Genomic DNA, 20,611 nt, shown 5'->3' with positions numbered 1-20,611 from the left:
TACTACTTAAGGCAAGACGACTAGTTTAGGCTACCAGTGGATTCAAGGGTACAAGTGAATACTACGAGTTAAGACCAGGGTACCAGTTAAGGCAGCTGGTTAAGGCCAGGGTAGGACTTATGGGGACTGAGAAGGCCAGGTACTAGTTAAGACAACTAGTTCATGCGAGGGTACTAGTGAAGGGTACTAGTTGAGGCAAGGCTACTAGTGAAGGCCAGGGTACTAGTGAAGGCTACTGGTGAAGGCCAGGGTACTAGTTAAGGCAGGGCTACTAGTTCAGGGTACTGGTAAGGCAAGGGCAGACATTAAGACTATTACTTAAGGCAAGGCTACTAGTTAAGGGTACTAGTTCAGACAAGGCTACTAGTTCAGGATACTAGTTAAGGCAAGGGGACTAGTTCAGATTCAGAATTTAGGGTACTTGTCAGGGCAAGGGTACTCTTCAAGGCTAGTTGTCTAGCCTACTGATCTATACCACTAGTCTGACTAGTCCAGCTGTCTTGTCTAGGCTACTAGTCTAGACTTCTCTTGTCTACTCTACTCTAGTCTACTTTCGTCTACCCTAGTCTACCCTAGCAAAAACCACCCTACCCTAACCTTTTCGAATCTATTCAATTGGATTCGATTCAAAGCATTTCAATGTGATTGGACGTGATGAGGCTTGAATCGGCTCATTCGGCACCATCAGCTCGATTCAGCTTGAATCGCTTCGATTCAGCTTGTTTCAACTCAATTCGACTTGGTTCAGCCTTATTCGGCTCGATTCGACTCTTTTCTACTCTAGTTTTCTCTATGCAACTCCATTCGACTCCATTCTACTCTATTCTGTTCTACCCTACCCTACTCTAATCTATTCTAATGGATTCGATTGGACGCTATTCGACGCGATTCATCACGTTTTGTTTCCATTGGGCTCGATTCGGCTAGAATTGGCTCTATTCAGCTCTATTCTGCACTATTTCACTCTATTCGACTCTACTCTTCTCTGCTCTACCGTACTGTGCTATCTTCTCTTCCTTCTATTATGTACTGTTCTATTCTATTCTGTTCTACCCTCCCAGCCGCTCCCCTCCCCTTCTCTAATCTTTGATTCTGTTCGAGTCATCGCATTTTCACGCCATTCGACCCGATTAGGCTTGAATCAGATCAATTCGCTTCGAGTCGGTTCGATTGGGCTCCATTTGGCTCCATTCAGCTCCAATGGCATCGATTCTGCTGGATTCTGCTCGATTAGGCCCTCTTTGGCCCTATTCGGCCCAACTATGCTCTATTCGACTCTTTTCTACTCCATTCGTCTCTAGTCGGCTCCGTTCTAATCCATTCCACACCATTCTGCACTATTCTCCTCTATTCTCGTCTACCCTTCCCTACCCTAATCTATTCGAATGGATTCGATTTGACCCGATTCGAAGCGATTCAACGCGATTCATCTTGTTTTGTCTCCATTCGCCTCAATTCGGCTATGTTCTGCACTATCTGACTCTTTTCTACTCTATTCTATTCTGCTGGATTCTTTCTCTTCTGTTCTGTTCTCTCCTATTCTGTTGGACTCTGTTCTATCCTACCCTACCCAACCCTACTGCACCCCACCCAAACCCACCCTACTTGAATCTATTTGATTCAATTCGATTCACTTCGACGCGATTGGACAGGATTTGAGGGGATTCGACAAGGTTCGAAGGCATTTGACGGGATTCAAAGAGATTAGGCGAGATTCCATACGATTCGACGTGATTCAGCAGAATTCTAGGAGATTGGACGCAATTCGAAGTTATTGGACGTGATGGGGCGTGATTCGTCGTGATTCGACGACATTCGATGCAATCCGATGCGATACGAAGCGATTCGACCCGGTCCGACACAAAACGATGTGATTTGATGCGATTCGACGTGATTCGACGTGATTCGACGCTATTCAGTGACAGTCGGCGTGATTCTGCTTGATTCAGCTGGATTAGGTGCGAATCGGCTCTATAGGGCTCCTTTACGTCTCGATTCGGCTCCATTCAGCTCTGTTTTCTCTATTCGTCTCTATTTGGCCTATTCGTCTCTAATCGACTCTATTCGAGTCTATTCGACCCTACTCTTTTCTACTCTATTCTATTCCTTCTATTCTGTTCTAATCTCTTCTAGTCTACTCTACTCTATTCTATTCCACCCTCCTCTCCCCTTCTCTAATCTAGACGTTTGGATTGCATTGGATGCATTGAACGGGATTCGACGTGATTAAGCTTGAATCAGCTCGATTCTATTCCATTTGGCTCTATTCGGTTCGTTTGGCTTGAATTGCTTCGATTCTGCTCAATTCCGCCTCTTTCGGCCCTATTCTGCTCTATTCGACTCTTCTCTACTCTTTTTGTCTCTATTTGACTCCATTCTACTCCATTCTATTTATTCCACACCATTCTACACTATTCTGCTCTACTCTAGCCTACACCACTCTAATTTACTCGAATCGATTAGACGTGATTCCTCTCATTTCGACTCCATTCGGCTCTATTCAGCTGTATTCGAGTCTACCCTATTATACACTAGCCTACTCTATCGTACTCTAATCTACTCTTCTCTATTTTCTTTCTTCTTCCTATTCTGTTCTGTTCTAGTCTACTCTATTCTACCCTACCCTATGCTACCCAACTCTACTCTATTCTAATCCATTGGATTGGATTGGATTCAACCCATTTGGACACGATTCGGCTCAGTTTGGCTCTATTTAGCTCCGTTCGAATCTATTCTACTCTACTCTGTTTCCCTCTACGCTACTCTAGCCTACTGTTTTCTGTATTCGTTCTGTATTGTTCTGTTCTCTTCTATTCTCTTCTGTTTTATTCTATGCTACTCTACTTTATTCCACCCTGCCATACCCGAACCTCCCCTACTCTAATCTGTTCAATTCGATTCCATGAATTTGGACACGATTCAGGTCGAATTGGTTCGATTCATGTCCATTCGGCTCCATTTGGCTCGAAGAGTGTCGATTCAACTGGATTAGGCTCCATTAGGCTCGATTTACTGGATTTGGCTCAATTCAGCTCAATTCAGCTCGATTCGGCCCTCTTCGGCCCTCTTCAGCACTATTCGGCTCTATTCGGCTCTCTTCTACTCCTTTCGACTCCATTCGATTGCGTTGCACACCATTCTACTCCACTCAACACTGTTTTACTCTACCCTACCCTAATTGACTGGAATTGGTTCGAGGGGATTCAACGCGATTTGCCTTGTTTCTTCTCCATTTGGCTCGCTTTGACTCTATTCGACTCTGTTCTACTCTACACTATTCTGCTCTGCTCTAACCTTTTGGACTCGATTCTCTTGTATTCTTTTTATTCTCTTTTACTGTGTTCAATTCTCTTCTACTCTATTTTAACCAACCCTACTCTAATCTATTCCACTGGATTCGATTCCACGCATTTCGATGCGATTCGGCTCCAATCGGCTCCGTTGCACTCCATTCATCCCTCTTGGGCTCTCATCGGTTCGATTCAGTTCTAACCGGCTCCATTTCGCCCTGGTCAGTTCTATTCAGCTTGAATAGGCTCTATTCAACTCTATATGGCTCTATGAGTCTACTCAACTCTATTATCTCTTTTCAACTCCATTCTACACCATTCTACTCCATCCGACTGTATTCTTCTCTATTCTATTGTCTTGTACTCTACCCTTGTCTAGTCTATTCTAATCGATTCGATTGGATTGGACTTGAATGGATGGGATTCAATGCATTTCAACGGGATTCGACGCGATCCAGCATGATTCCGCGGGATTCGGCGCCATTCATCTTGATTTCTATCACGTTGGGTCTTTTGGGCTCTATTTTGCTCTAGTCGCCAATATTCAACTCTATTCTTCTAGACTCTGCACTACTCGACCCTATTCTAGTCTTTCAGTTCTCTTCTATCCTGTTCTGTTCTGTTCTACTGCATTTTGGTCTATCCTACCCTACTCTAACTTAGCCTACTGCAATCTGTTCTATTCTATTCAACAGACTTGAACGGGATTCGACCTGATTCAGGTCCTATCGGCTCGAATCAGCTCCTTTTTGTGCGAATTCAACTCGATTCGGTTGGACTTGGCCCTTTTCCTCTCTATTCGGCTCATTTCGGCAGGATTTGACTCGATTTGACTCTAGTCTACTCTTCTCTATTCTTTCTGGTCTATTCTAATCTATTCTTTTCTACCCTCCCCTCCCCTCATCTTACCTGCCCTACACTAAACTATTGGATTGGATTCGACACTTTTCAACGCGATTCGACATGATTCTTCTCGATTCACCTCGAATTTGGTGGATTTGGCTGCATTCAGCTCTGTTTGGCTCTATTCAACTCTATTGGACTCTATTCTACTGTACTCGTCTCTACTTCATTCTATTCGATTCTTTCTCTTGTGTTCTGTTCTGTTCTAGTCTAACCCCTCCTACTCTACCCTCCTCTACTCTAATCGATTCGATTCGATTCAATGCCTTTCAAGGCGATTCCATGGGATTAGGCTTGAATTGGCTTGATTTAGCTCAATTTGGCTTGAATCGGGTCAATTTGGCTCGATTCTGCTCGATTCAGCATCATTAGGCTCGATCCAAACGTATCCGGCCCTCTTCAGCTCTATTCAACTCTTTTCTACTTTATTCGTCTCTATTTGGCTCCATTCGACTCCATTCCACACCATTCTACTCTGTTCGGCTCCATTCTACACTATTCTATTCTCTTCTCCCCCACCCTACTCTACTCTAATCTATTCGATTCATGGAGATTTGTCTCATTTCCTCTCCATTCGACTCGATTCAGCTCGAATTGGATCTATTCATCTCTATTCTGCACTACTCGACTCTGACTATTCTACTCTACTCCACTCTACTCCATTCTACTCTTTGTATTCTCTTCTCTTCTACTCTATGCTTCTCTAGTCTATTCCTCTGTGCCCTACCCTATTGAATCCCAGCCTAACCTACACTACTCTAAGCTGTTCTATTGAATTCGATTGCATTCGATTCGACCCGATTGGACACAATTGGACGGGATTCGGTGAGATTTCATGAGATTCAATGGGTTTTGGTGGGATTGGATGGACTTCGACGGGATTCGCTGCAATAGGATGTGATTAGGTGCGATTTGGCTCGATCTAGCTTGGCTCATTTTCTGTGTCTCTATTTGGCTCATTCCAGCTCCATTCGGCTCCATTCAGCTCGAATCTGGTCGATTTGACTTGATCGGGCTCGATTGGGCTCGATTGGGCTCCACTCAGCCCTATATGTCCCTATTCGGTGCTATTCCGCTCGATTCAACTCTTTTCTAGTCTATTCATCTCGGTTTGACTGCATTTGACTCCATTCCACACCATTCTACGCTCTTCTATTCGACAGAACCCTATCCCGCCCTAGTCTTTCCTCATCTAGTCTGTTCTTTTCGATTCTGTTGTATTGGATTCTCGTTTTCTCTTTTCTCTATTCCTTCCTATGCTACTCTACCATACCGTGCACGAAACTAAGCTATCCTGACTTATCCTCTTCTATTCTATTGGATTCTGTTTTCTCTGTTCTACCGTATGCTACCCTACCTTATGACACCCTACTGGACCATACCCTACTCCATAAAAAAAGGGGTACTCAAGAAGGGTACTAGTTTGGAAAAGGGACTACCTAAGGCAAGGGGACTAGTTCAGGCTACTAGTTAGGGCCACTGTACTAGTTAAGAGTACTAGTTAAGAGTACTAGTTCATGGACGGGTACTAGTTAAGGCTACTAGGAAGGCAAGGTACAAGTGAAGGCTACTACTTCAGGCAAGCGTATTAGTTTAGGCTACTAGTTGATGCAAGGGTACAAGTTCATACTACTAATTCAGGCCAGGGTACTAGTTAAGGCAACTGGTCAAGGCAAGGGTAGTAGCTATGGGTAGCGATAAGGCCAGGGTACTAGTTAAGACTACTAGTTAATGCCAGGGTACTAGTTGAGGCAAGGGTCCTAGTGACGGCCAGGGTACTAGTTAAGGCTGGGCTACTAGTCCATTCAAGGCTACTACTTCAGGGTACTAGTTAAGGTTTGGCTACTAGTTAAGAGGACTAGTAAGGCAAGGGTAGACGTTAAGACTGTTCCTTAAGGCAAGGCGACTCGTTAAGGGTACTATTTACCACAAGGCTTCTAGTTCAGAATACTAGGTAGGGCCACTGTACTAGTTAAGAGTACTAGTTAAGGCTACTAGGAAGGCAAGGAACGAGTTTAGGCCACTACTTCAGGCAAGAGTACTAGTGTTGTCTACTAGTCGATGCAAGGGTACATGTGAATACTACTGGCTAAGTCCAGGGTGCTAGTTAAGGCAACTGGTTAAGGCAAGGGTAGTAGTTATGGGTACTGATAAGGCCAGGCTACTAGTTAAGACTACTAGTTAATGCAAGGGTACTAGTTAAGGGGACTTGTTGAGGCAAGGGTAGCCATTAAGACTATTCCTTAAGGCAAGGCTCCTGGTTAAGGGTACTAGTTAGGACAAGGCTACCAGTTCAGGAGACTAGTTAGGGGCACTGTACTAGTTAAGAGTACTAGTAAAGGCACGGGTGCTAGTTAAGGCTGCTAGTTAAGGCAAGGTACAAATTCAGGCCACTGCTTAAGGCAAGAGTCCTAGTTAAGGCTACTAGTTGATGCAAGAATACAAGTGAATACTACTAGTTAAGGCCAGGGTACTACTTAAGGCAACTGGTTACGGCAAGGGTAGTAGTTCTGGGTACTGATACGGCCAGGGTACTAGTTCAGACTACTAGTGAATGCGAGGGTACTAGTTAAGGGTACTACTAAAGGCTGCCAGTGAAGGCCAGGGTCTGAGTTAAGGCTACTGGAGAAGGCCAGGGTACCAGTGAAGGCAAGGCTACTAGGTAAGGGTACTAGTTAAGAGAAGGCTACTAGTTCAGGATACGAGTTAGGGGCACTGTACTAGTTAAGAGTACTAGCTAAGGCACGAGTACTAGTTCAGCCCACTACTTAAGGCAAGAGTCCTAGTTAAGGCTACTCTGATGCAAGTTTACAAGTTGATACTTCTAGTTAAGGCCAGGGTCCTAGTTAAGGCAACTGGTTAAGGCAAGGCTACTAGTTAAGGCAAGGCTACTAGTTAGGGGTAGTAGTGAAGGCTTGGCCACTAGTTAAGGGTACTAGGAAGGCAAGGGCAGACGTTAAGACTATTACTTAAAGCAAGGCTACCAGTTCCGGGTACTAATTCAGACAAGGCTACTAGTTTGGGCTATTCGTTATGGCCGCTGTACTAGTTAAGAGTACTAGTTAAGGCACAGGTACTAGTTAAGGATACTAGTTCAGGCAAGGTCCAAGTGAAGGCTACTACTTAAGGCAAGACGACTAGTTTAGGCTACCAGTGGATTCAAGGGTACAAGTGAATACTACGAGTTAAGACCAGGGTACCAGTTAAGGCAGCTGGTTAAGGCCAGGGTAGGACTTATGGGGACTGAGAAGGCCAGGTACTAGTTAAGACAACTAGTTCATGCGAGGGTACTAGTGAAGGGTACTAGTTGAGGCAAGGCTACTAGTGAAGGCCAGGGTACTAGTGAAGGCTACTGGTGAAGGCCAGGGTACTAGTTAAGGCAGGGCTACTAGTTCAGGGTACTGGTAAGGCAAGGGCAGACATTAAGACTATTACTTAAGGCAAGGCTACTAGTTAAGGGTACTAGTTCAGACAAGGCTACTAGTTCAGGATACTAGTTAAGGCAAGGGGACTAGTTCAGATTCAGAATTTAGGGTACTTGTCAGGGCAAGGGTACTCTTCAAGGCTAGTTGTCTAGCCTACTGATCTATACCACTAGTCTGACTAGTCCAGCTGTCTTGTCTAGGCTACTAGTCTAGACTTCTCTTGTCTACTCTACTCTAGTCTACTTTCGTCTACCCTAGTCTACCCTAGCAAAAACCACCCTACCCTAACCTTTTCGAATCTATTCAATTGGATTCGATTCAAAGCATTTCAATGTGATTGGACGCGATGAGGCTTGAATCGGCTCATTCGGCACCATCAGCTCGATTCAGCTTGAATCGCTTCGATTCAGCTTGTTTCAACTCAATTCGACTTGGTTCAGCCTTATTCGGCTCGATTCGACTCTTTTCTACTCTAGTTTTCTCTATGCAACTCCATTCGACTCCATTCTACTCTATTCTGTTCTACCCTACCCTACCCTACTCTAATCTATTCTAATGGATTCGATTGGACGCTATTCGACGCGATTCATCACGTTTTGTTTCCATTGGGCTCGATTCGGCTAGAATTGGCTCTATTCAGCTCTATTCTGCACTATTTCACTCTATTCGACTCTACTCTTCTCTGCTCTACCGTACTGTGCTATCTTCTCTTCCTTCTATTATGTACTGTTCTATTCTATTCTGTTCTACCCTCCCAGCCGCTCCCCTCCCCTTCTCTAATCTTTGATTCTGTTCGAGTCATCGCATTTTCACGCCATTCGACCCGATTAGGCTTGAATCAGGTCAATTCGCTTCGAGTCGGTTCGATTGGGCTCCATTTGGCTCCATTCAGCTCCAATGGCATCGATTCTGCTGGATTCTGCTCGATTAGGCCCTCTTTGGCCCTATTCGGCCCAACTATGCTCTATTCGACTCTTTTCTACTCCATTCGTCTCTAGTCGGCTCCGTTCTAATCCATTCCACACCATTCTGCACTATTCTCCTCTATTCTCGTCTACCCTTCCCTACCCTAATCTATTCGAATGGATTCGATTTGACCCGATTCGAAGCGATTCAACGCGATTCATCTTGTTTTGTCTCCATTCGCCTCAATTCGGCTATGTTCTGCACTATCTGACTCTTTTCTACTCTATTCTATTCTGCTGGATTCTTTCTCTTCTGTTCTGTTCTCTCCTATTCTGTTGGACTCTGTTCTATCCTACCCTACCCAACCCTACTGCACCCCACCCAAACCCACCCTACTTGAATCTATTTGATTCAATTCGATTCACTTCGACGCGATTGGACAGGATTTGAGGGGATTCGACAAGGTTCGAAGGCATTTGACGGGATTCAAAGAGATTAGGCGAGATTCCATACGATTCGACGTGATTCAGCAGAATTCTAGGAGATTGGACGCAATTCGAAGTTATTGGACGTGATGGGGCGTGATTCGTCGTGATTCGACGACATTCGATGCAATCCGATGCGATACGAAGCGATTCGACCCGGTCCGACACAAAACGATGTGATTTGATGCGATTCGACGTGATTCGACGTGATTCGACGCTATTCAGTGACAGTCGGCGTGATTCTGCTTGATTCAGCTGGATTAGGTGCGAATCGGCTCTATAGGGCTCCTTTACGTCTCGATTCGGCTCCATTCAGCTCTGTTTTCTCTATTCGTCTCTATTTGGCCTATTCGTCTCTAATCGACTCTATTCGAGTCTATTCGACCCTACTCTTTTCTACTCTATTCTATTCCTTCTATTCTGTTCTAATCTCTTCTAGTCTACTCTACTCTATTCTATTCCACCCTCCTCTCCCCTTCTCTAATCTAGACGTTTGGATTGCATTGGATGCATTGAACGGGATTCGACGTGATTAAGCTTGAATCAGCTCGATTCTATTCCATTTGGCTCTATTCGGTTCGTTTGGCTTGAATTGCTTCGATTCTGCTCAATTCCGCCTCTTTCGGCCCTATTCTGCTCTATTCGACTCTTCTCTACTCTTTTTGTCTCTATTTGACTCCATTCTACTCCATTCTATTTATTCCACACCATTCTACACTATTCTGCTCTACTCTAGCCTACACCACTCTAATTTACTCGAATCGATTAGACGTGATTCCTCTCATTTCGACTCCATTCGGCTCTATTCAGCTGTATTCGAGTCTACCCTATTATACACTAGCCTACTCTATCGTACTCTAATCTACTCTTCTCTATTTTCTTTCTTCTTCCTATTCTGTTCTGTTCTAGTCTACTCTATTCTACCCTACCCTATGCTACCCAACTCTACTCTATTCTAATCCATTGGATTGGATTGGATTCAACCCATTTGGACACGATTCGGCTCAGTTTGGCTCTATTTAGCTCCGTTCGAATCTATTCTACTCTACTCTGTTTCCCTCTATGCTACTCTAGCCTACTGTTTTCTGTATTCGTTCTGTATTGTTCTGTTCTCTTCTATTCTCTTCTGTTTTATTCTATGCTACTCTACTTTATTCCACCCTGCCATACCCGAACCTCCCCTACTCTAATCTGTTCAATTCGATTCCATGAATTTGGACACGATTCAGGTCGAATTGGTTCGATTCATGTCCATTCGGCTCCATTTGGCTCGAAGAGTGTCGATTCAACTGGATTAGGCTCCATTAGGCTCGATTTACTGGATTTGGCTCAATTCAGCTCAATTCAGCTCGATTCGGCCCTCTTCGGCCCTCTTCAGCACTATTCGGCTCTATTCGGCTCTCTTCTACTCCTTTCGACTCCATTCGATTGCGTTGCACAGCATTCTACTCCACTCAACACTGTTTTACTCTACCCTACCCTAATTGACTGGAATTGGTTCGAGGGGATTCAACGCGATTTGCCTTGTTTCTTCTCCATTTGGCTCGCTTTGACTCTATTCGACTCTGTTCTACTCTACACTATTCTGCTCTGCTCTAACCTTTTGGACTCGATTCTCTTGTATTCTTTTTATTCTCTTTTACTGTGTTCAATTCTCTTCTACTCTATTTTAACCAACCCTACTCTAATCTATTCCACTGGATTCGATTCCACGCATTTCGATGCGATTCGGCTCCAATCGGCTCCGTTGCACTCCATTCATCCCTCTTGGGCTCTCATCGGTTCGATTCAGTTCTAACCGGCTCCATTTCGCCCTGGTCAGTTCTATTCAGCTTGAATAGGCTCTATTCAACTCTATATGGCTCTATGAGTCTACTCAACTCTATTATCTCTTTTCAACTCCATTCTACACCATTCTACTCCATCCGACTGTATTCTTCTCTATTCTATTGTCTTGTACTCTACCCTTGTCTAGTCTATTCTAATCGATTCGATTGGATTGGACTTGAATGGATGGGATTCAATGCATTTCAACGGGATTCGACGCGATCCAGCATGATTCCGCGGGATTCGGCGCCATTCATCTTGATTTCTATCACGTTGGGTCTTTTGGGCTCTATTTTGCTCTAGTCGCCAATATTCAACTCTATTCTTCTAGACTCTGCACTACTCGACCCTATTCTAGTCTTTCAGTTCTCTTCTATCCTGTTCTGTTCTGTTCTACTGCATTTTGGTCTATCCTACCCTACTCTAACTTAGCCTACTGCAATCTGTTCTATTCTATTCAACAGACTTGAACGGGATTCGACCTGATTCAGGTCCTATCGGCTCGAATCAGCTCCTTTTTGTGCGAATTCAACTCGATTCGGTTGGACTTGGCCCTTTTCCTCTCTATTCGGCTCATTTCGGCAGGATTTGACTCGATTTGACTCTAGTCTACTCTTCTCTATTCTTTCTGGTCTATTCTAATCTATTCTTTTCTACCCTCCCCTCCCCTCATCTTACCTGCCCTACACTAAACTATTGGATTGGATTCGACACTTTTCAACGCGATTCGACATGATTCTTCTCGATTCACCTCGAATTTGGTGGATTTGGCTGCATTCAGCTCTGTTTGGCTCTATTCAACTCTATTGGACTCTATTCTACTGTACTCGTCTCTACTTCATTCTATTCGATTCTTTCTCTTGTGTTCTGTTCTGTTCTAGTCTAACCCCTCCTACTCTACCCTCCTCTACTCTAATCGATTCGATTCGATTCAATGCCTTTCAAGGCGATTCCATGGGATTAGGCTTGAATTGGCTTGATTTAGCTCAATTTGGCTTGAATCGGGTCAATTTGGCTCGATTCTGCTCGATTCAGCATCATTAGGCTCGATCCAAACGTATCCGGCCCTCTTCAGCTCTATTCAACTCTTTTCTACTTTATTCGTCTCTATTTGGCTCCATTCGACTCCATTCCACACCATTCTACTCTGTTCGGCTCCATTCTACACTATTCTATTCTCTTCTCCCCCACCCTACTCTACTCTAATCTATTCGATTCATGGAGATTTGTCTCATTTCCTCTCCATTCGACTCGATTCAGCTCGAATTGGATCTATTCATCTCTATTCTGCACTACTCGACTCTGACTATTCTACTCTACTCCACTCTACTCCATTCTACTCTTTGTATTCTCTTCTCTTCTACTCTATGCTTCTCTAGTCTATTCCTCTGTGCCCTACCCTATTGAATCCCAGCCTAACCTACACTACTCTAAGCTGTTCTATTGAATTCGATTGCATTCGATTCGACCCGATTGGACACAATTGGACGGGATTCGGTGAGATTTCATGAGATTCAATGGGTTTTGGTGGGATTGGATGGACTTCGACGGGATTCGCTGCAATAGGATGTGATTAGGTGCGATTTGGCTCGATCTAGCTTGGCTCATTTTCTGTGTCTCTATTTGGCTCATTCCAGCTCCATTCGGCTCCATTCAGCTCGAATCTGGTCGATTTGACTTGATCGGGCTCGATTGGGCTCGATTGGGCTCCACTCAGCCCTATATGTCCCTATTCGGTGCTATTCCGCTCGATTCAACTCTTTTCTAGTCTATTCATCTCGGTTTGACTGCATTTGACTCCATTCCACACCATTCTACGCTCTTCTATTCGACAGAACCCTATCCCGCCCTAGTCTTTCCTCATCTAGTCTGTTCTTTTCGATTCTGTTGTATTGGATTCTCGTTTTCTCTTTTCTCTATTCCTTCCTATGCTACTCTACCATACCGTGCACGAAACTAAGCTATCCTGACTTATCCTCTTCTATTCTATTGGATTCTGTTTTCTCTGTTCTACCGTATGCTACCCTACCTTATGACACCCTACTGGACCATACCCTACTCCATAAAAAAAGGGGTACTCAAGAAGGGTACTAGTTTGGAAAAGGGACTACCGAAGGCAAGGGGACTAGTTCAGGCTACTAGTTAGGGCCACTGTACTAGTTAAGAGTACTAGTTCATGGACGGGTACTAGTTAAGGCTACTAGGAAGGCAAGGTACAAGTGAAGGCTACTACTTCAGGCAAGCGTATTAGTTTAGGCTACTAGTTGATGCAAGGGTACAAGTTCATACTACTAATTCAGGCCAGGGTACTAGTTAAGGCAACTGGTCAAGGCAAGGGTAGTAGCTATGGGTAGCGATAAGGCCAGGGTACTAGTTAAGACTACTAGTTAATGCCAGGGTACTAGTTGAGGCAAGGGTCCTAGTGACGGCCAGGGTACTAGTTAAGGCTGGGCTACTAGTCCATTCAAGGCTACTACTTCAGGGTACTAGTTAAGGTTTGGCTACTAGTTAAGAGGACTAGTAAGGCAAGGGTAGACGTTAAGACTGTTCCTTAAGGCAAGGCGACTCGTTAAGGGTACTATTTACCACAAGGCTTCTAGTTCAGAATACTAGGTAGGGCCACTGTACTAGTTAAGAGTACTAGTTAAGGCTACTAGGAAGGCAAGGAACGAGTTTAGGCCACTACTTCAGGCAAGAGTACTAGTGTTGTCGACTAGTCGATGCAAGGGTACATGTGAATACTACTGGCTAAGTCCAGGGTGCTAGTTAAGGCAACTGGTTAAGGCAAGGGTAGTAGTTATGGGTACTGATAAGGCCAGGCTACTAGTTAAGACTACTAGTTAATGCAAGGGTACTAGTTAAGGGGACTTGTTGAGGCAAGGGTAGCCATTAAGACTATTCCTTAAGGCAAGGCTCCTGGTTAAGGGTACTAGTTAGGACAAGGCTACCAGTTCAGGAGACTAGTTAGGGGCACTGTACTAGTTAAGAGTACTAGTAAAGGCACGGGTGCTAGTTAAGGCTGCTAGTTAAGGCAAGGTACAAATTCAGGCCACTGCTTAAGGCAAGAGTCCTAGTTAAGGCTACTAGTTGATGCAAGAATACAAGTGAATACTACTAGTTAAGGCCAGGGTACTACTTAAGGCAACTGGTTACGGCAAGGGTAGTAGTTCTGGGTACTGATACGGCCAGGGTACTAGTTCAGACTACTAGTGAATGCGAGGGTACTAGTTAAGGGTACTACTAAAGGCTGCCAGTGAAGGCCAGGGTCTGAGTTAAGGCTACTGGAGAAGGCCAGGGTACCAGTGAAGGCAAGGCTACTAGGTAAGGGTACTAGTTAAGAGAAGGCTACTAGTTCAGGATACGAGTTAGGGGCACTGTACTAGTTAAGAGTACTAGCTAAGGCACGAGTACTAGTTCAGCCCACTACTTAAGGCAAGAGTCCTAGTTAAGGCTACTCTGATGCAAGTTTACAAGTTGATACTTCTAGTTAAGGCCAGGGTCCTAGTTAAGGCAACTGGTTAAGGCAAGGCTACTAGTTAAGGCAAGGCTACTAGTTAGGGGTAGTAGTGAAGGCTTGGCTACTAGTTAAGGGTACTAGGAAGGCAAGGGCAGACGTTAAGACTATTACTTAAAGCAAGGCTACCAGTTCCGGGTACTAATTCAGACAAGGCTACTAGTTCGGGCTATTCGTTATGGCCGCTGTACTAGTTAAGAGTACTAGTTAAGGCACAGGTACTAGTTAAGGATACTAGTTCAGGCAAGGTCCAAGTGAAGGCTACTACTTAAGGCAAGACGACTAGTTTAGGCTACCAGTGGATTCAAGGGTACAAGTGAATACTACGAGTTAAGACCAGGGTACCAGTTAAGGCAGCTGGTTAAGGCCAGGGTAGGACTTATGGGGACTGAGAAGGCCAGGTACTAGTTAAGACAACTAGTTCATGCGAGGGTACTAGTGAAGGGTACTAGTTGAGGCAAGGCTACTAGTGAAGGCCAGGGTACTAGTGAAGGCTACTGGTGAAGGCCAGGGTACTAGTTAAGGCAGGGCTACTAGTTCAGGGTACTGGTAAGGCAAGGGCAGACATTAAGACTATTACTTAAGGCAAGGCTACTAGTTAAGGGTACTAGTTCAGACAAGGCTACTAGTTCAGGATACTAGTTAAGGCAAGGGGACTAGTTCAGATTCAGAATTTAGGGTACTTGTCAGGGCAAGGGTACTCTTCAAGGCTAGTTGTCTAGCCTACTGATCTATACCACTAGTCTGACTAGTCCAGCTGTCTTGTCTAGGCTACTAGTCTAGACTTCTCTTGTCTACTCTACTCTAGTCTACTTTCGTCTACCCTAGTCTACCCTAGCAAAAACCACCCTACCCTAACCTTTTCGAATCTATTCAATTGGATTCGATTCAAAGCATTTCAATGTGATTGGACGCGATGAGGCTTGAATCGGCTCATTCGGCACCATCAGCTCGATTCAGCTTGAATCGCTTCGATTCAGCTTGTTTCAACTCAATTCGACTTGGTTCAGCCTTATTCGGCTCGATTCGACTCTTTTCTACTCTAGTTTTCTCTATGCAACTCCATTCGACTCCATTCTACTCTATTCTGTTCTACCCTACCCTACCCTACTCTAATCTATTCTAATGGATTCGATTGGACGCTATTCGACGCGATTCATCACGTTTTGTTTCCATTGGGCTCGATTCGGCTAGAATTGGCTCTATTCAGCTCTATTCTGCACTATTTCACTCTATTCGACTCTACTCTTCTCTGCTCTACCGTACTGTGCTATCTTCTCTTCCTTCTATTATGTACTGTTCTATTCTATTCTGTTCTACCCTCCCAGCCGCTCCCCTCCCCTTCTCTAATCTTTGATTCTGTTCGAGTCATCGCATTTTCACGCCATTCGACCCGATTAGGCTTGAATCAGATCAATTCGCTTCGAGTCGGTTCGATTGGGCTCCATTTGGCTCCATTCAGCTCCAATGGCATCGATTCTGCTGGATTCTGCTCGATTAGGCCCTCTTTGGCCCTATTCGGCCCAACTATGCTCTATTCGACTCTTTTCTACTCCATTCGTCTCTAGTCGGCTCCGTTCTAATCCATTCCACACCATTCTGCACTATTCTCCTCTATTCTCGTCTACCCTTCCCTACCCTAATCTATTCGAATGGATTCGATTTGACCCGATTCGAAGCGATTCAACGCGATTCATCTTGTTTTGTCTCCATTCGCCTCAATTCGGCTATGTTCTGCACTATCTGACTCTTTTCTACTCTATTCTATTCTGCTGGATTCTTTCTCTTCTGTTCTGTTCTCTCCTATTCTGTTGGACTCTGTTCTATCCTACCCTACCCAACCCTACTGCACCCCACCCAAACCCACCCTACTTGAATCTATTTGATTCAATTCGATTCACTTCGACGCGATTGGACAGGATTTGAGGGGATTCGACAAGGTTCGAAGGCATTTGACGGGATTCAAAGAGATTAGGCGAGATTCCATACGATTCGACGTGATTCAGCAGAATTCTAGGAGATTGGACGCAATTCGAAGTTATTGGACGTGATGGGGCGTGATTCGTCGTGATTCGACGACATTCGATGCAATCCGATGCGATACGAAGCGATTCGACCCGGTCCGACACAAAACGATGTGATTTGATGCGATTCGACGTGATTCGACGTGATTCGACGCTATTCAGTGACAGTCGGCGTGATTCTGCTTGATTCAGCTGGATTAGGTGCGAATCGGCTCTATAGGGCTCCTTTACGTCTCGATTCGGCTCCATTCAGCTCTGTTTTCTCTATTCGTCTCTATTTGGCCTATTCGTCTCTAATCGACTCTATTCGAGTCTATTCGACCCTACTCTTTTCTACTCTATTCTATTCCTTCTATTCTGTTCTAATCTCTTCTAGTCTACTCTACTCTATTCTATTCCACCCTCCTCTCCCCTTCTCTAATCTAGACGTTTGGATTGCATTGGATGCATTGAACGGGATTCGACGTGATTAAGCTTGAATCAGCTCGATTCTATTCCATTTGGCTCTATTCGGTTCGTTTGGCTTGAATTGCTTCGATTCTGCTCAATTCCGCCTCTTTCGGCCCTATTCTGCTCTATTCGACTCTTCTCTACTCTTTTTGTCTCTATTTGACTCCATTCTACTCCATTCTATTTATTCCACACCATTCTACACTATTCTGCTCTACTCTAGCCTACACCACTCTAATTTACTCGAATCGATTAGACGTGATTCCTCTCATTTCGACTCCATTCGGCTCTATTCAGCTGTATTCGAGTCTACCCTATTATACACTAGCCTACTCTATCGTACTCTAATCTACTCTTCTCTATTTTCTTTCTTCTTCCTATTCTGTTCTGTTCTAGTCTACTCTATTCTACCCTACCCTATGCTACCCAACTCTACTCTATTCTAATCCATTGGATTGGATTGGATTCAACCCATTTGGACACGATTCGGCTCAGTTTGGCTCTATTTAGCTCCGTTCGAATCTATTCTACTCTACTCTGTTTCCCTCTACGCTACTCTAGCCTACTGTTTTCTGTATTCGTTCTGTATTGTTCTGTTCTCTTCTATTCTCTTCTGTTTTATTCTATGCTACTCTACTTTATTCCACCCTGCCATACCCGAACCTCCCCTACTCTAATCTGTTCAATTCGATTCCATGAATTTGGACACGATTCAGGTCGAATTGGTTCGATTCATGTCCATTCGGCTCCATTTGGCTCGAAGAGTGTCGATTCAACTGGATTAGGCTCCATTAGGCTCGATTTACTGGATTTGGCTCAATTCAGCTCAATTCAGCTCGATTCGGCCCTCTTCGGCCCTCTTCAGCACTATTCGGCTCTATTCGGCTCTCTTCTACTCCTTTCGACTCCATTCGATTGCGTTGCACAGCATTCTACTCCACTCAACACTGTTTTACTCTACCCTACCCTAATTGACTGGAATTGGTTCGAGGGGATTCAACGCGATTTGCCTTGTTTCTTCTCCATTTGGCTCGCTTTGACTCTATTCGACTCTGTTCTACTCTACACTATTCTGCTCTGCTCTAACCTTTTGGACTCGATTCTCTTGTATTCTTTTTATTCTCTTTTACTGTGTTCAATTCTCTTCTACTCTATTTTAACCAACCCTACTCTAATCTATTCCACTGGATTCGATTCCACGCATTTCGATGCGATTCGGCTCCAATCGGCTCCGTTGCACTCCATTCATCCCTCTTGGGCTCTCATCGGTTCGATTCAGTTCTAACCGGCTCCATTTCGCCCTGGTCAGTTCTATTCAGCTTGAATAGGCTCTATTCAACTCTATATGGCTCTATGAGTCTACTCAACTCTATTATCTCTTTTCAACTCCATTCTACACCATTCTACTCCATCCGACTGTATTCTTCTCTATTCTATTGTCTTGTACTCTACCCTTGTCTAGTCTATTCTAATCGATTCGATTGGATTGGACTTGAATGGATGGGATTCAATGCATTTCAACGGGATTCGACGCGATCCAGCATGATTCCGCGGGATTCGGCGCCATTCATCTTGATTTCTATCACGTTGGGTCTTTTGGGCTCTATTTTGCTCTAGTCGCCAATATTCAACTCTATTCTTCTAGACTCTGCACTACTCGACCCTATTCTAGTCTTTCAGTTCTCTTCTATCCTGTTCTGTTCTGTTCTACTGCATTTTGGTCTATCCTACCCTACTCTAACTTAGCCTACTGCAATCTGTTCTATTCTATTCAACAGACTTGAACGGGATTCGACCTGATTCAGGTCCTATCGGCTCGAATCAGCTCCTTTTTGTGCGAATTCAACTCGATTCGGTTGGACTTGGCCCTTTTCCTCTCTATTCGGCTCATTTCGGCAGGATTTGACTCGATTTGACTCTAGTCTACTCTTCTCTATTCTTTCTGGTCTATTCTAATCTATTCTTTTCTACCCTCCCCTCCCCTCATCTTACCTGCCCTACACTAAACTATTGGATTGGATTCGACACTTTTCAACGCGATTCGACATGATTCTTCTCGATTCACCTCGAATTTGGTGGATTTGGCTGCATTCAGCTCTGTTTGGCTCTATTCAACTCTATTGGACTCTATTCTACTGTACTCGTCTCTACTTCATTCTATTCGATTCTTTCTCTTGTGTTCTGTTCTGTTCTAGTCTAACCCCTCCTACTCTACCCTCCTCTACTCTAATCGATTCGATTCGATTCAATGCCTTTCAAGGCGATTCCATGGGATTAGGCTTGAATTGGCTTGATTTAGCTCAATTTGGCTTGAATCGGGTCAATTTGGCTCGATTCTGCTCGATTCAGCATCATTAGGCTCGATCCAAACGTATCCGGCCCTCTTCAGCTCTATTCAACTCTTTTCTACTTTATTCGTCTCTATTTGGCTCCATTCGACTCCATTCCACACCATTCTACTCTGTTCGGCTCCATTCTACACTATTCTATTCTCTTCTCCCCCACCCTACTCTACTCTAATCTATTCGATTCATGGAGATTTGTCTCATTTCCTCTCCATTCGACTCGATTCAGCTCGAATTGGATCTATTCATCTCTATTCTGCACTACTCGACTCTGACTATTCTACTCTACTCCACTCTACTCCATTCTACTCTTTGTATTCTCTTCTCTTCTACTCTATGCTTCTCTAGTCTATTCCTCTGTGCCCTACCCTATTGAATCCCAGCCTAACCTACACTACTCTAAGCTGTTCTATTGAATTCGATTGCATTCGATTCGACCCGATTGGACACAATTGGACGGGATTCGGTGAGATTTCATGAGATTCAATGGGTTTTGGTGGGATTGGATGGACTTCGACGGGATTCGCTGCAATAGGATGTGATTAGGTGCGATTTGGCTCGATCTAGCTTGGCTCATTTTCTGTGTCTCTATTTGGCTCATTCCAGCTCCATTCGGCTCCATTCAGCTCGAATCTGGTCGATTTGACTTGATCGGGCTCGATTGGGCTCGATTGGGCTCCACTCAGCCCTATATGTCCCTATTCGGTGCTATTCCGCTCGATTCAACTCTTTTCTAGTCTATTCATCTCGGTTTGACTGCATTTGACTCCATTCCACACCATTCTACGCTCTTCTATTCGACAGAACCCTATCCCGCCCTAGTCTTTCCTCATCTAGTCTGTTCTTTTCGATTCTGTTGTATTGGATTCTCGTTTTCTCTTTTCTCTATTCCTTCCTATGCTACTCTACCATACCGTGCACGAAACTAAGCTATCCTGACTTATCCTCTTCTATTCTATTGGATTCTGTTTTCTCTGTTCTACCGTATGCTACCCTACCTTATGACACCCTACTGGACCATACCCTACTCCATAAAAAAAGGGGTACTCAAGAAGGGTACTAGTTTGGAAAAGGGACTACCGAAGGCAAGGGGACTAGTTCAGGCTACTAGTTAGGGCCACTGTACTAGTTAAGAGTACTAGTTCATGGACGGGTACTAGTTAAGGCTACTAGGAAGGCAAGGTACAAGTGAAGGCTACTACTTCAGGCAAGCGTATTAGTTTAGGCTACTAGTTGATGCAAGGGTACAAGTTCATACTACTAATTCAGGCCAGGGTACTAGTTAAGGCAACTGGTCAAGGCAAGGGTAGTAGCTATGGGTAGCGATAAGGCCAGGGTACTAGTTAAGACTACTAGTTAATGCCAGGGTACTAGTTGAGGCAAGGGTCCTAGTGACGGCCAGGGTACTAGTTAAGGCTGGGCTACTAGTCCATTCAAGGCTA

Source organism: Loxodonta africana, chromosome 20 (assembly GCF_030014295.1).
Source record: "Loxodonta africana isolate mLoxAfr1 chromosome 20, mLoxAfr1.hap2, whole genome shotgun sequence".
NCBI lineage: Eukaryota > Metazoa > Chordata > Mammalia > Proboscidea > Elephantidae > Loxodonta > Loxodonta africana.
The sequence above is the reverse complement of the archived record's forward strand: the minus strand, read 5'-3'. Positions refer to the sequence as shown.